The sequence below is a fragment of the Sciurus carolinensis genome, chromosome 5, assembly GCF_902686445.1.
Source record: "Sciurus carolinensis chromosome 5, mSciCar1.2, whole genome shotgun sequence".
Classification (NCBI taxonomy): Eukaryota; Metazoa; Chordata; class Mammalia; order Rodentia; family Sciuridae; genus Sciurus; species Sciurus carolinensis.
The window spans coordinates 53,973,306-53,987,182 of NC_062217.1; the positions used below are offsets into that span (position 1 = coordinate 53,973,306).

The 13,877-nt window shown below is 40.1% G+C and overlaps 1 long non-coding RNA gene across 1 annotated transcript; it reads right to left on the bottom strand.

Annotated features, from left to right (window-relative positions):
• Window positions 1-78: 78 nt before the first annotated feature.
• On the bottom strand, window positions 79-13,480 carry LOC124984624 (uncharacterized). Its single transcript, XR_007108719.1, has 2 exons — window positions 13,423-13,480; window positions 79-231 (listed from the first exon to the last, which is right to left on the bottom strand). It is a non-coding gene; the product is annotated as an uncharacterized LOC124984624 (long non-coding RNA).
• Window positions 13,481-13,877: the final 397 nt, after the last annotated feature.

Sequence of the window (13,877 nt, forward strand, 5' to 3'; positions counted from 1 at the left end):
CCCTGGAAGATTAATTTTCTTGCCCAAAGAAATGCTGCTAAAATTAGGACTAATATTTTCTTAATCTCAACACTGTAAGGAGGTCCATCTTTTTTATTGTTATTGTTATAAAGGTTACTGCAGTTGGACGTAGTGCTGATCTATCAGCATAATGATGAACTTCGTCTTCCAAAAGGTGAAGGACAGGCCAGACCTCAGACAGACAGGGGATGGATGCATTCAGGATTTCTTCTGTAAAGGAAAGGAGAAAGTACCTCTCACAATAGTGCTTTACACTGGTTATCCAGGCTAACATTAGTGGGTTCTTAAACAATATCTACTATTCAAGAACCCAAAGGGGAAAGATGATATTGCTGAGAGCACAGAGATTATTACCAGGGAAGAAGGACCAGGAGATGCAGGGAAAGGGATGCAATGAGACCCCAGGAACCTGGACTCTGTCACTCACTAGTGACAATGACTTTATACCTTTTTCTCAGATTAGACTAGAAGATCTCAAGTTTCCCTCATATTCTGAAAGGTGTTTGAAAAATTGTGACAGGTGGGAACAATGAATAAAACCTAAAAATGTACATATAAGAACCCAGTATGGTGGTGCATGCCTGTAATCCCAGTGGCTTGGGAGGCTGAGGCAGGAGGATGGAGAGTTCAAAGCCAGCCTCAGCAAAAGTGAGGCATTAAGCAACTCAGTGAGACCTTGTCTCTAAATAAAACACAAAATAGGTCTGGGAATGTGACTCTGGGGTCAAGTGCCCCTGAGTTCAATCCCTAGTACTCCCTGCCAAAGAAGTATTTATGAGGAACAAATAAAAGGTCCAACATGTAGATTCATATGAAGTGTAACAAGAACAGAGTGGGGTGAAGACAGGGCTTAGCAGCTGTATGATTTTTTAAATGCAAAGTCTTCTATGACTTCAAAAGGGTTAATTTGAGGTCTAGCAGTACTGATATATGCCCATTTTAAGACAGATTTAAGAAAATCATTGCCCTGTCTTACTTGGTTAGAACACACCTGGAGTGTTGTGTTCAGTTTTGATGTTACTCATAAGAGGCAAGAGAACAACAGGAAATATGTTCAGAAAATAACCATGAAGAGATTCTGGACCTTGTCATGTGAGGAATGATAGGATGTGAAATATTTAGTCTGAGAACAACAACAAAAAAGGCCCCGAGTGACCCAGTGACTACCTAAAGGGCTGTCATTTTCAGGAGCAGTTGGCAGTGTTCTGTGTAGTCCCCAAGAGCAGAGCCAAAGCCAGTGTGAGGGAGACGTACGGGGGGGACTTCTGAGCAGTTAGGGACATCCAAAGGCAGAATGAGTGACCTCAGGAGGTCACTGACCAGAGCAGTTCAAGCCCTTCTGTTTGTTCCTCTTTGGAAAAGATCCAAGCACCAGATGAGTGACTGAACAAGGTGACCTGGGTTGTCCCTTCCCAACTCAAAATCTATGCAACGGAGAAAACGTTGGACCAAAGAGAAGGCAGAAATAAGCAAATGCCAGGTGTTTATTACTGCTTTAAAAGAAAACATCCTGGTCTCAGGAATAGCAGTAAATCACTCATTTTCACAGGGTGATATTTTTAGTATATGTTGCTAACATGCATAGAAGGCATTTGTACAGAATTACAACTATTAAGGCATTCTTGATGTGACTAATATATCAAGGCTATCACCTATTAGTGAGTTTTATTTTCTGCTAATGAGATACAAATATCTTGTGTTTATAGCTAGAAAACTCTTTTTTTCAACTGAATATGTGAATTCTTTCCATGTGCCTTATTTAAAGCTATCATATCTCATTAGCAAGTTTTATTTTTACCTGACCAGTTGAACACCCATCACATTAATGGCAAATCTTATTACTAAATTTCATGCAGAAATGTGATGTTTTTGTATTTGCATTCACTCCTGGTTTCTTTATTGCTGCTAGTGTAACTGTAATTTATTAAGATGTGATTGTCTTCAGTAATGTGACCATCTGTGTTATTAATTCAAAAGCAAAACAAAACCTGCTCCTTTTATCTTACTTCCACCACCTCCCCTTCAAAATCCAATGATCATCTTATTTTGACTTGCCCAAGAGGCATGAACTGTTTTCTGATTTTGAGAATCTTCATTTTGAGAGCATTTGAAGTTCACCTTTTCTCTATAGACACAAGGAAAAATCACTAAAACTCTGACAATAAACATCATAATCAGATGTGCAGATGTCCAAGGCTATTAATTAGCATAGGTATTTGAGACTATCAGAGAAAAATGTCCCTCTGTAATTTGTATCGCTGTAGCCAGCTTTAAAATTGTACTATGTTGCTCCTGATAAAAGCCTGGAAACACAGGGAAGAAAGAGATGTCAATTCACAAAGGAGTGATCATTTTTCATAATTAGGACAATAATCTACTAATTCTTCTACTGTTTAGGGAAAGACAAAAAGGAAGCGGTGATTTCTTTTGCCAACTAAGGGGCAAAATGAGACCCCTGTGCCCTTAAAAGTAAGGAAAAGCATTTATAAGGGAGTCAGGGAAAGTATTTAAGAGAAAGGTAAAGACACCAAGGATCATTTTTTACCTAGTTTTGGTTTTTACTTGAGTTACAGTTAATCCATTTTGCCAAAGAAAATGGTCATCCCATCTCATATCGACGAGTCTATCCTGGACTGTTAACAATTTCTTTAATTGTAATAACTTTTGAAGAATTCATGCTCTCCCTCAGTAACTCTTTCCAGAGCCTCCCATTCATTCATTCATTGAATAACTGTTTCCAAGGAATTCAGCCCAGGAACTGACTTAAGATCTCATATCTGCCTCTTGATTACCACGATTTTTACCAGATATCTGGAGCATGTTACAAGCCTGGTGAAGAAGCAAGAAAGCCCGAAACAAACAGACCAAATGACAAAGCTCATTCTCCTAACATTCAGAACCCATAGTCCTTCATTGATACTTCTCTCCACCAGTCTCTGATGTCAGAGAAGGCAGCCCTCAATCTAGGCTAGGCCACCAGGTACTTGTCCATCCCTTCACCTCTGAAGTTATTATGAACAAGTTCATGAAAATAACTAGCCTTGCTCCTTGTCTCTATTGGAAAGGGAGTTTATTTTCATGCTCTTTGTTTCATGTGCCTCTTAGGATACACCTGTGAGTTAGCAACAGTGATTATCATATTCACCAACTAACAAATGAAAAAAATTGAGGCAAAAAGAAATTGAAATTTCCCCCACCTGTCAGTGTCACTCAACTCTAATCAGCCATTAAAAAATCTTTAAGTCAAAAGGAGATTGACAAAATAGAATTCAAACTCTGGTGCTCAAACTTCTGATTTAATGCCATTTGACCAGACCATTCACTCTCTTCCCAATACCATTCAATTCTCTTCAAAAATAAAAACCATTAATTCCATAATAGTTCCGGGAACCGTCCTAAATTCAGATGAATCAGTCAAGTCCACAAAAAACCTTAAATGTTGGACAGGTAAGTAAGTCATGACATGATTTGTATGGTGGATTATAATGGAAGTTCTTAAAAGATGCTGTGGGAATACAGTACAAAGAATTTGATTTTGTCTGAGGTTATCAAAGTAGTTACATTTCATCTAGTTCTTAAAACATGACCAGGAGTTCTTGAAGCAGAGAAATGGCAAGAGTATCCTTGCAAAAAAGAATGGAGTAAACAAAAGCATAGAAATAGACAGGCAAGGGGCATTCTAAAGGAATGGCTAATAGTTTGGAGACCTGAAGCTGGGCTGGGTTGTGAAGGGGCCTATGAGCTAAGGGAGTGAATAGGGACTGAATCCTATGGAGTATGTTAGTTATGGAAGGTGAGTGAAACTGTATGGATAACTTATTAGGAGCAGAGTGCTAGGTTGCAGACATCATTCTGTCGGCATGCTGACTAGCAGTGAGAACAGCCGGGCTCCTCTTTGCTTATTCTAACCTGCCTTTGCCCAAGCTGACATTGTCATTCACCTCGCCTTCCACACAATCCAGGAGGCATCAACTGTAATTGAACATCCATAGCAAGTAGTTCTATGTTGGCAGTGAATGAAGTCATTCATCCTGGCTCTAGGATCTTCATTACAATTGCATGAAGCTTTCACTGTGGACCATATTATGAGAGCACACTCAGTGCTGGCACAGGACAACCGCCTGGTAGAGCCAGCTGCAAAATGTCCTGTCCAGCTTTTACATCCAGAGGAAGTGAGGGCTTTAAAAAAAAAAATCCAACGCCCATTGTCACTGTGATTCATTTTTCCATCAGCACCAGGATGTCTCAGATTACATTGTCTGGCTCTGGGGAAAGAGAACTAGGACAAGGTTGAAGGGAAGGGGTTGCTGCTGTGAAGTCAGGGGCTCTCCTTTGAGGCTCCAGCTGCAGACAGCCACGCTCCATGCTGACAGTCGAGCCAAGGTCTTCCCGAACGATGGCTGAAAAGCCTTTATAAAACAGAATATGAACCCTGGAGCCTACTGCTCCTGGCAGGAGTCGAAGAAGGGAACAGTAGGAGCTGGCTGTAATTTTCTTTGTCTGTGGTAGCAGAGCAAGGGAAAGAAGTGTCACAAACATGAGGGAGAGGAAATGAGAGATCTTTATGCTGAGCCACTGGAATCACTGGAGGCTGAAAACCACAAAAAGTAAGTTCACATAAAACACCGCTTGGCATTTCACCTGTTCTGTTGAAGAACCTCCTTGGGTGTGAGGCTTTTTTAATTATAGCTGTCTCATCTGTAGGCAGTGATTGCTGATCCTGCCAGAAGAAAACTTGGGATGAAGCTATGAGGCCCTGAGTGCCTAACCTGTGAAGGTCCAGCCAGAGAAGCAATTCATTACAGGGATTTAATTTTACAAAATTGTGGGAGCTGGTCTCTGCAAGGCCATCGTCTTTGCATCTGCTGCTAAAGTTTGATATTTGCCGGGCAGGCGGGAAGGTAAGTGGTTAGAAAGTGGGAAGAGCCAGGATGAGTCAGAATCCCAGTCATCCTCATACTGCTTCCTGCAGGAGAAGACGGATCCTTCTTCAAAGAGACACCTATCAGGAGTTCAGAGAAGCTAAAGGAAGATCCAGGGCCAAGTGGAGCACGGCAGGGCCAACTGTTGCCCTACACCAACTGGGGGAGTAGACAGATGAGTTACAATGTGTATGATCCCCAAAGCACCTGGTGACCCTGCCCTGACCTTCTGAGCATAAAAGCAGTACAGCCGCCATTACAATTGTACCTCCCAAAGCTTGCACAAAAACGTCTCTGAGACACACCTCATTCAGAAACACCAGGAAGGGAATTCCAGGAAATTCGATACAGATTCAATACAAATCGACACATTGAAAAGCCAACATGTGCCTTCAGAACATCATGGCTTTAAATGGAAGGCCCATAGGTTTGTATTGGTTTCCTAGGGCGCTATAGCACAGGACCACAAACTGGGTAACTTATAATTTATTCTCTCAGAATACTAGCAGTTAGAAGTCCAAAATCAAAGTGTCAGCAGAGCCAGGCTTCCTCCAAAGGCCCTTCACAACTTAAAGAAGATTCTTTCATTGCCTCTTCTTGTTTCTGGTGGTTGCTCCTTGGCTTGGCAGCATAGCTCCAACCCGTGCCCACTCTGTGTGCCTTCTCCTCTTAGAAAGACACCAGACATACTAGATGAAAGGCCCATAGTAATTCGGTACGACCACATCTTAATGTAATCACCTCTGCAATGACTCTATTTCTTATTTTTCTTATTTCTTATTTTTAATTGGTGCATAATATATAAACTAATAGTGAGATATAGTATTTAAATGTCTGGACATGCACACAATGTAACAATATAATTGATCCATTTCATTCCCCAATCCCTCCCTCTTCCCTCTCCTACTCTTTTCTCTTGGTCCCCTTCCTCTATTCTACTGGTCTTCCTTCTATGTTCACAGGAATCCCCCCAGAAAACACCCCACACATTTTTCTTTCCTTTTTTTCTCATTTCCACACAGGAGAAAAAACATGATCCTGATTTTCTGAGTTTAGCTTATTTCACTTAACATAATGATTTCAAGTTCCATCCATATTCCTGCAAATAACATAATTTCATTCATCTTTATGACTGAATAAAACTCCATTATGTATATATACCACATTTTCTTCCATCAACATACATCTAGTCTGATTTCATAACTTGGTTATTGTGAATCATGCTGCTATAATGGGTATGCATACATCACAATTTTCTGACTTTAGTTCTTTAAGAAAAATAACAAGGAGTGGTATAGGGTCATATGGTGATTCCATGCCTTGTCTTTTGAGGAACCTGCATGCTGATTTCCATAGTGGCTGTATTAATTTACAATTCTACCAAAAACTTTAAAGTTTTCTTTTCTCCCCATATTCTCTCCAGCATTTATTACTGTTGTTATTTTGGATGGCTGCTATTCTGATTGGTGTGAGATGAAATTTCAGTGTAGTTTTGATTTTCATTTCCCTTGTTGCTAAAGATGTTGAATATTTTTTCACTTATCTGTTTGCCATTTGTGTTTCTTTTTTTGAGAAGCGTATATTTTAGTTCACTTGCCCATTTATTGATTGAATTATTTAAGGGTTTTTTTTGGTGATAAGATTTTTGAGTTCTTTATATATTCTGGATATTAATCCTCCACCAGATTTTCCCCCATTCTATGTGTTCTGACTCCATGCCCTTGTTTCCTTTGCTATGCAGAAGCTTTTTAATTTGAGGCTATCCTATTAATTAATTCATGGTATTATTTCCTGAGCTTCCCAAGTGCTGTTGAGGAAGTTGTGGATTTGATGTGGTTTGGGTGCACCCCAAGAATCCATCATGACTGAAATCTGGTCTGGAGTGTGGTACTACTAGGAGGTGGTAGAACTTTTGGAAGGTAGCGCCTACTGGGAAGCCCTTTGGTCTTTGAGGGAGTGTCCTTGGGGAGTAATTTTCATGGGACTCCCTTGTAATTCTGACAAGCGGCTTGCTTTAAGAGCCTGAGTTTGGCCCTACTCAGCTCTCTGTGCTCCTGGTTTGAGATTTCATCATGTTTTTGCTCCTGCACATGCTCTCCTCATTGCAGTCTGGCATGAAGCCATGCAGTCAAGAACTGAGCCAGTGCTAGTGCCACAGCCTTGAACCTCCAAAACGGTGAGATAAATATACCTGTTCTAGTTATAAAGTTGTTTGCATCTGGTATTTCATTGTAGTAACACAAAATTGACGAATGCACTCAAATCATATTTTAAGATCCTGCAAGGACTTGAAGTTTGTAAGGGACACTATTCAAGCTAATACAAATGCCATAGGAAGGACTGTATAGAGGGAAAAGAGGGGTGGGAGGGGTGGGGGGGAAGGGAAAAAATAACAGAATGAATCAAACAATATTACCCTATGTAAATTTATGATTATACAAATGGTATGCCTTTATGCCATGTACAGAGAAACAACATGTATCCCATTTGTTTACAATAAAAAAAAGAAAAAAACAAAACAAAACAACAACAACAAAAAAAAAACAAATGCCATAGGAAAAAAAATAGAACAGGAAATAAAGGAAGTCTTAGAGTATTCAAGCAAAGAATGCAGACTGTTATAAAAGGAACAGTTTCATTCCAAAGCATTGTGTGTTGGGAGTATAGTTATGATACCATTTGGAGCCTGAGTCTGTTGGCATTAGAATACAGGAATGCCTACAAGACCGAAAGGCATGCATTTATTTTCTCATAGACCATTCTCTATTGTTATTCAAAACAGATAGTTTTGGCTCAGAGAGATTAAATAATCTAACTAATAAGAAGGCCATAGCGCTAGGATTTGAACTCAAGACTATCAGAATCCAGAGGGCATCTTCTTTTCTTACCTGTATTATGTAACAGTACATAATAGTTGCTAAAGTAAATGTTTACAAACCTCTTCAGGACCTCTTACTTGTCCTTTAAAGCTCATACTAAATATTACCTCCTCTCTGAAAACTTCTCTAACTCTCCTGGACAAAATTAGTTCTCCCTCTGATCTCCCATATTTTTTTTTTCTTTTTTAGTACCGGGGATTGAATTCAGGGGCACTCAATCACTGAGTCACATCCCCAGACCTATTTTGTATTTTATTTAGAGATAGTGTCTCACTGAGTTGCTTAGTGTCTCGCTGTTGCTGAGGCTGGCTTTGATCCTCTTGCCTCAGCCTCCCAAGTCACTGGGATTGCAAGTGTGCACCACCGTTCCCAGCATGACCTCCCATATTTTGATGACATTTCTATCATTGTACACATTCTCTGGTACTATGCGACTTACTTATACATCTGTTTCCTGTCTTATATGCAGCTACCATATCTTATCAGTGCAATATCCACAGTTCCCAGTCAAGAGCCCAGAATGTAATAGGAACACAAACTATCTCAGTAATTTCAACTCCCCGAGGAAACCAATCCCCCAAAAACTACACCAAAGAGGAAAAAAAAGGCAAAGCAAGAGTTATTGGGGCCAATGCCTGCCTTTAGACTCACCGATGCCTATGAACTGTTCAGCAACTAAATTTATTCTAATTTATCTAGTCGCCTTCTGTGTGCTCAAGTCCTATGTTATACACAGTAGGGGTACGAATTCACAGAAGGCCAATTTATTTTAGTTCTGTGACCAGCCCTTGTCCCCTTATTGCTTTAATCCATGCTCAGTATGTCCTGGATCCCAACTTCAAAGTATGGACCACAAACCAGCAATGGGAGCATCACTCAGGAGTCTGTTAGAAATGCAGAATCTGCAGCCCCTCCTCAAACCTATGGTCTCAAAATCCACATTTTGACAAGTTTTCCAGTTGATTCATATGTGTGTTAATTTTCAAGATGCATGGCCCTGGGTGATTGAAAACAGTTGTGAGTTAGAGGAACTACTCAAGAGTTGGCCTTAAAAGACCTAGACTGGAGTTCTGGTTCTGCTCTATTTCTATCCTTAAGTGACGTTGGAAAATTGCTTTGCATCTCTGACCTTCAATTTCCTCCCCTGCATGTGAAAACTGTAAATTGATGCAAGAGTCACTTGCATTCTAATTCTTAAGTCCTACCATACAATGACTGGATCAGAATTTCTTGGAGGTTTACATTTTTAACAAACTTCCCAAGTGATATTTAGGCGCATTTTTACTTAAGAGTCACTACAATCAATAAATATAGAGAACAATCTTTTCTATCTCAACATCAATGCTAGTGACACTCTATACAAAGAAGAAGAGTAGTGATTTGAATGATTTCTTAGTAATTGACATTTGTACTGTGCTTTGTCTTCCTTCTTTAGCCTCCATCATAGATTAGGAAATGCTAGTCTTCCCTTAAATTGAATCATAGAAGGAAAATTGCTTTATGGAAAAACTATCAAGACTGGCAATCATTCTAAAACCATTCTGCAAAGACAAAGAAGTATGGTGCCTAGTGGATTATTGTTGCTATCACTGCTCTTCTGATTTGTCTAAGAATACCCAAAAGGTTTCCAAGGAGATGTGCCTTCCCACTTTCTAATTCACAAGATGTTTCTACACCTGGCAGTTAAATAAAATGTTGAAAGCCAAACGCTTCCTTCTTATTGCTGTGCAAACTTTCTAGATCAAAGAAATCCTGTCAGTCATCCTGTAAAATTAAATCATGTAGGAAAATGATGGAAATCAACATTTTGTGAGCTTTTCTTGTATGCCAGGCACTGTTCTAGTTGTTCTGCAGCTACAGATTCATAAGATCTCTGCTAGAATTGTAGGAGGCAAAGGTGAATTTGTTGTACTTTATGATGCACTTTATGATGATGATGAAAATGAGTACCAGGCACATGATTTACTGTTTTAGTGAATAAGTGTTATTCAGTTTGCTTACTAGAGTCTCAAAACACACACACAACCTAAAAAATAATATTCTTAACTTACAATCCATTTGCAATCTAATTCCATCCACAATTTTCAACCTTACAGTATCGTGCCACTTAATTCATGAAATATTGTTTTGTCCTTGCTCTGGTCTTTGGGGCCCTGACACACAGGATGATGGAGAGTTACATAAGAACTTCATGACGATGACACCTACAAAGACTGTCTCACATTCTTCTCTAGAATGAGGTTGGTGCAGATAAATGTGTTGCTATCACGTAAGGCAGAATAAGAAATATACCATCAGGAAAGGGTTCTGGGAGTTTTCAAGAAGGAAACAGGTACTTGGCTGAAGGATGTGGACAAGGTGTGGGAGGCATCTTACTGTGCTGAGATGGAAGGTCCAGCACTGGAGGAGAAGGATCATATAAACAAAGGTGGGCAGGCAGGGAATTCCAGGGTCTGTGCAAATACCAGAAGGCCCACCTTGTTGGTTGCAGCACAGGGGATATGCAGGACAACCCTGCAAAGGAGAGATGATATTATGAAAAGCCTTGAGTGTCAAGGCAAGGAACATATCATATATTCAAAAGGGTTAGAATAAGGGCTGGGGCTGGAGCTCAGCGGCAGAGCACTGCTAGCATGTGTCAGGCATGGGGTTCAATCCTTGGTACTGCTTAAAAAGTAGATAAAATAATTATTGAAAAAAAAAAAAAAGAAGGTTTAGGATAAGGAGCATTTGATTAGAGCTAGACTTTTAAAATCACCCTACCATAGAGGGTGCTTGGAAGAGAAACAGACTAGGGACTAGTAAGAGGGCTTCGATCAAACCAAAGTCATGGCACAGGTGAGAGTGGAAAGGAACGTCGACAAGGGAAGCCTCCTTGGAGCAGAAGCCATGCACTTGCGAGGAGCCTGAGTAGGTGAGTAGGAAGGAGAGCAGAACAAGAGATGGTGTGGAGGAAGCCACTTGTAGTCCTGGATGTCACCTAGAACTGTGTTCTTATGCCAGCTCTATTGAGTTTCCTAGCCCCTTTGAATATGTAAACTTATCTGTAACACAGAAGGAGTAATAGTGCAGGGACATTTTGAGGAGCAACTGAGCAAATTTGTAAAATGCCTCATCCAGAGTTCTCCTTATACTTTGGGTTCCTCTTCTCCCTAAGTTCTCGTTAGTGTGGTTGGTACATGGACCAGTAGCAGCCCATCACCTGAAAAGACATTATAAATGTAGACTCTTGGGTTCAATTCCAGACCTACCAAAATCAGAATCTGCATTTTTACATATCTTTAAAGATTTCTCTGATCATTCAAGTTTGAGAGGCATTACCCTATGCAATGCTCCTGGAATGCTCCTCGTCTGCGTCCCTCTAGCTTCTCTCTGACTTCTTAACTTTAACCCCTCCTTTATCTCCTCATTTCTCACCCTTCAAGAAGAAAAGAAGGTAAGAGACAACATGGAGGGGAAAACTATTAGCAGAGACCAGAAGGATGCCCAGAGCCTATAATATAGCAACACTAAATTGTTTTTCTTTTGGTAAAACTATCACTAGAAAGCATTTTAAAGATAGTCCTAAAAGGTGAGTTTCAAAACTGTTTGAAGAAAAATGACTTCCAAAGACAAATGCATTTGGCAGTTTTTCTGTCATGTTTGTGGGGGGCTAGGGTATCTCATTATTTTATTGGCACACTTGCAATGGAGCTTTTAAAATGATGTAGAAAAGAAAAACGCAATGCTCTTGTGACAGTACCTATCCAATTTTATATGACAACAATCAGGACCTGTGACTGAGGGGGAAAAAAAAAAACCCTTTGATTTTGTGGATTAAGGATCAAACTCAGTCCTGAATGTCTTTGCATTTGACCACCGTTTAAATCAAAGCTTTTAGGCTCTTGACATCATGTAGCAAGAACATAGTAAAAGATCAAAGGATGGAGAATTCTCTGCAAGTAAGGGTTCGTTTGGGTTCTGCCAACACAGGTATTCTCTGCACGACACTGGCGAGAACAGGCAAATGCTAAGCTGGTGAGCAGGCAACTCAAGGCAGCAAAACAGACATTCCAAGCACAGAGAAGACAGCAGGGTGATCCCTAAACCTCGTGGGTGAGAATGGGTATGATGAGAAAATGGAAACTATAAAACAAACAGCCCCAGATCAACAGCTCCAAAGTTCATTCAACATGGATGCATGTCTACCCACAACAGTCCTGAATACCCTCCTGAATCCCCTAACCCTGATGAGAAGCAGCAACTTATAGAACATCTCCTGGTTTTATTTCAGTATAAATAAGTGAGGAATCAGTAGACTAGAAGTACAGGCAGTTGGTGAATAGTTTATCACATTAAACATAAATTTAGATTGTTAGTGCCAGCCACATTGTGACAAAGAATAAAGAATTAGGATGTTGGCAATCTTAATGATTTCCTAGTCGCTTCTCATGTAACTTAAAAGCCACATTCTGAGTGCCTATAGTGTTGTCAATAGTGATAACAATTAATTTCCATTTATTGAACAGTTTCCTTCTGCCAGACACTCTTCTTAACAAAATGTTACCCTAAGAATAGTAGTTAAATTCCCATCTTATAGATGATGACACTCAAACATAGAGATTAAGCATCTTGTCCAAGGATACACAGCTAATAGGTGAACCTGCCATCATATATATATATATATCTTTCTGAGTCCAAAGTCCTAGCCACTAATTAATGAACACTAGCTCTGCTAAGTCATCCTGCCTTACTCTACCTCAGCTTCCCAACCTGTAAAACGAAATCTTAGCTAAATGGTCTTCCCTGTTCTTTCTTTCCCTAAAAGTCTTTCATTCAGTGTGACCTTAGATAGTCCAATTTATATTATGTAGAGTAATGGAATGATTAATTTTATGTGTCAACTTGGCTAAGTTATGCTGTCAACTTGTTTAGTCAAATGTTAGGTGAGATGGTATTGTAAAGAAATATTTTAGAGGTGATTCATACTTACAATCAGTTGGCTTTAAGTAAAGGAGATTACCTTGATAATGTGGGTGGGCCTCAGTCAGAAAACAACTTTAAGAACAACAACTGAGTTTGAATGGAGAGAAAATAATTTTTCCTAAGCTCTTGCCTGAGTTTCCAGTATGCTGGCATGAGCTGCCACTAACAATTCCTTTACATACACATATACACACACACACATGCACTCACCACACATACATACACACACACACTACATACACCCCCCCATACCTACATACATCCCCACATGTACACATAATACACACATACACCCTCCACACACACACACATACACACATAGCCCACACACATATACATACAACACACATACAACCCCCACTCACAGGATTCTCTAGAGGAACAGAATTGACAGGAAGTATGATTATAAAAAGGGGATTTATTAAATTGGTTATCTACATGACTAGAAAGTGGATAGTCCTCAATGGCTATCTGCAACTGGAGAGCTGGAGGAACCAGTAGCTGCACAGTCTAAGAGGCTGAAGCCTCAAAACAAGAGGGATCAATGGTGCTACCCTAGTCAGAGATTGAAGGCTTCTGGAATCTTGACTAATACTCACACATAGAACAGAGGAAAAGTTCATTTGAGGGCTCACCCTTTCAGAGGTCTCAGTCCATAGAAGGCAGGCTCCATTCCTCAGGGCTCAATGTGAGGCAGAACATTATGGAGGAAGAGTCTGTCGTAGAGAAGCAGCTCACATAATGATCAAAAAGCAGAGAGAGAGATCTACACTGCCAGATACAAAATACATACCTCAAAGTCATGCTCCCAATGTCCCACCTCCTCCAGCCACACCCTACCAGCCTTGAGTTACCACTCAGTTAATCCTGATCAGAGGATTAATTCGCTGATTGGGTTAAGGCTCTCACACCCAATCACTCTCTGAACCTTCTTGCATTGTCTCACATGTGAGCTTTTGGGGAACACAAACCATAACAATAGTGATACAAAACTCTCCAACAAAATACTAGGATTTCAACAGCAGATTAAAGCATCATATATCATGACCGACTGGGATCTAATCCTGGGAGGCAAGGACCGTTCCACATA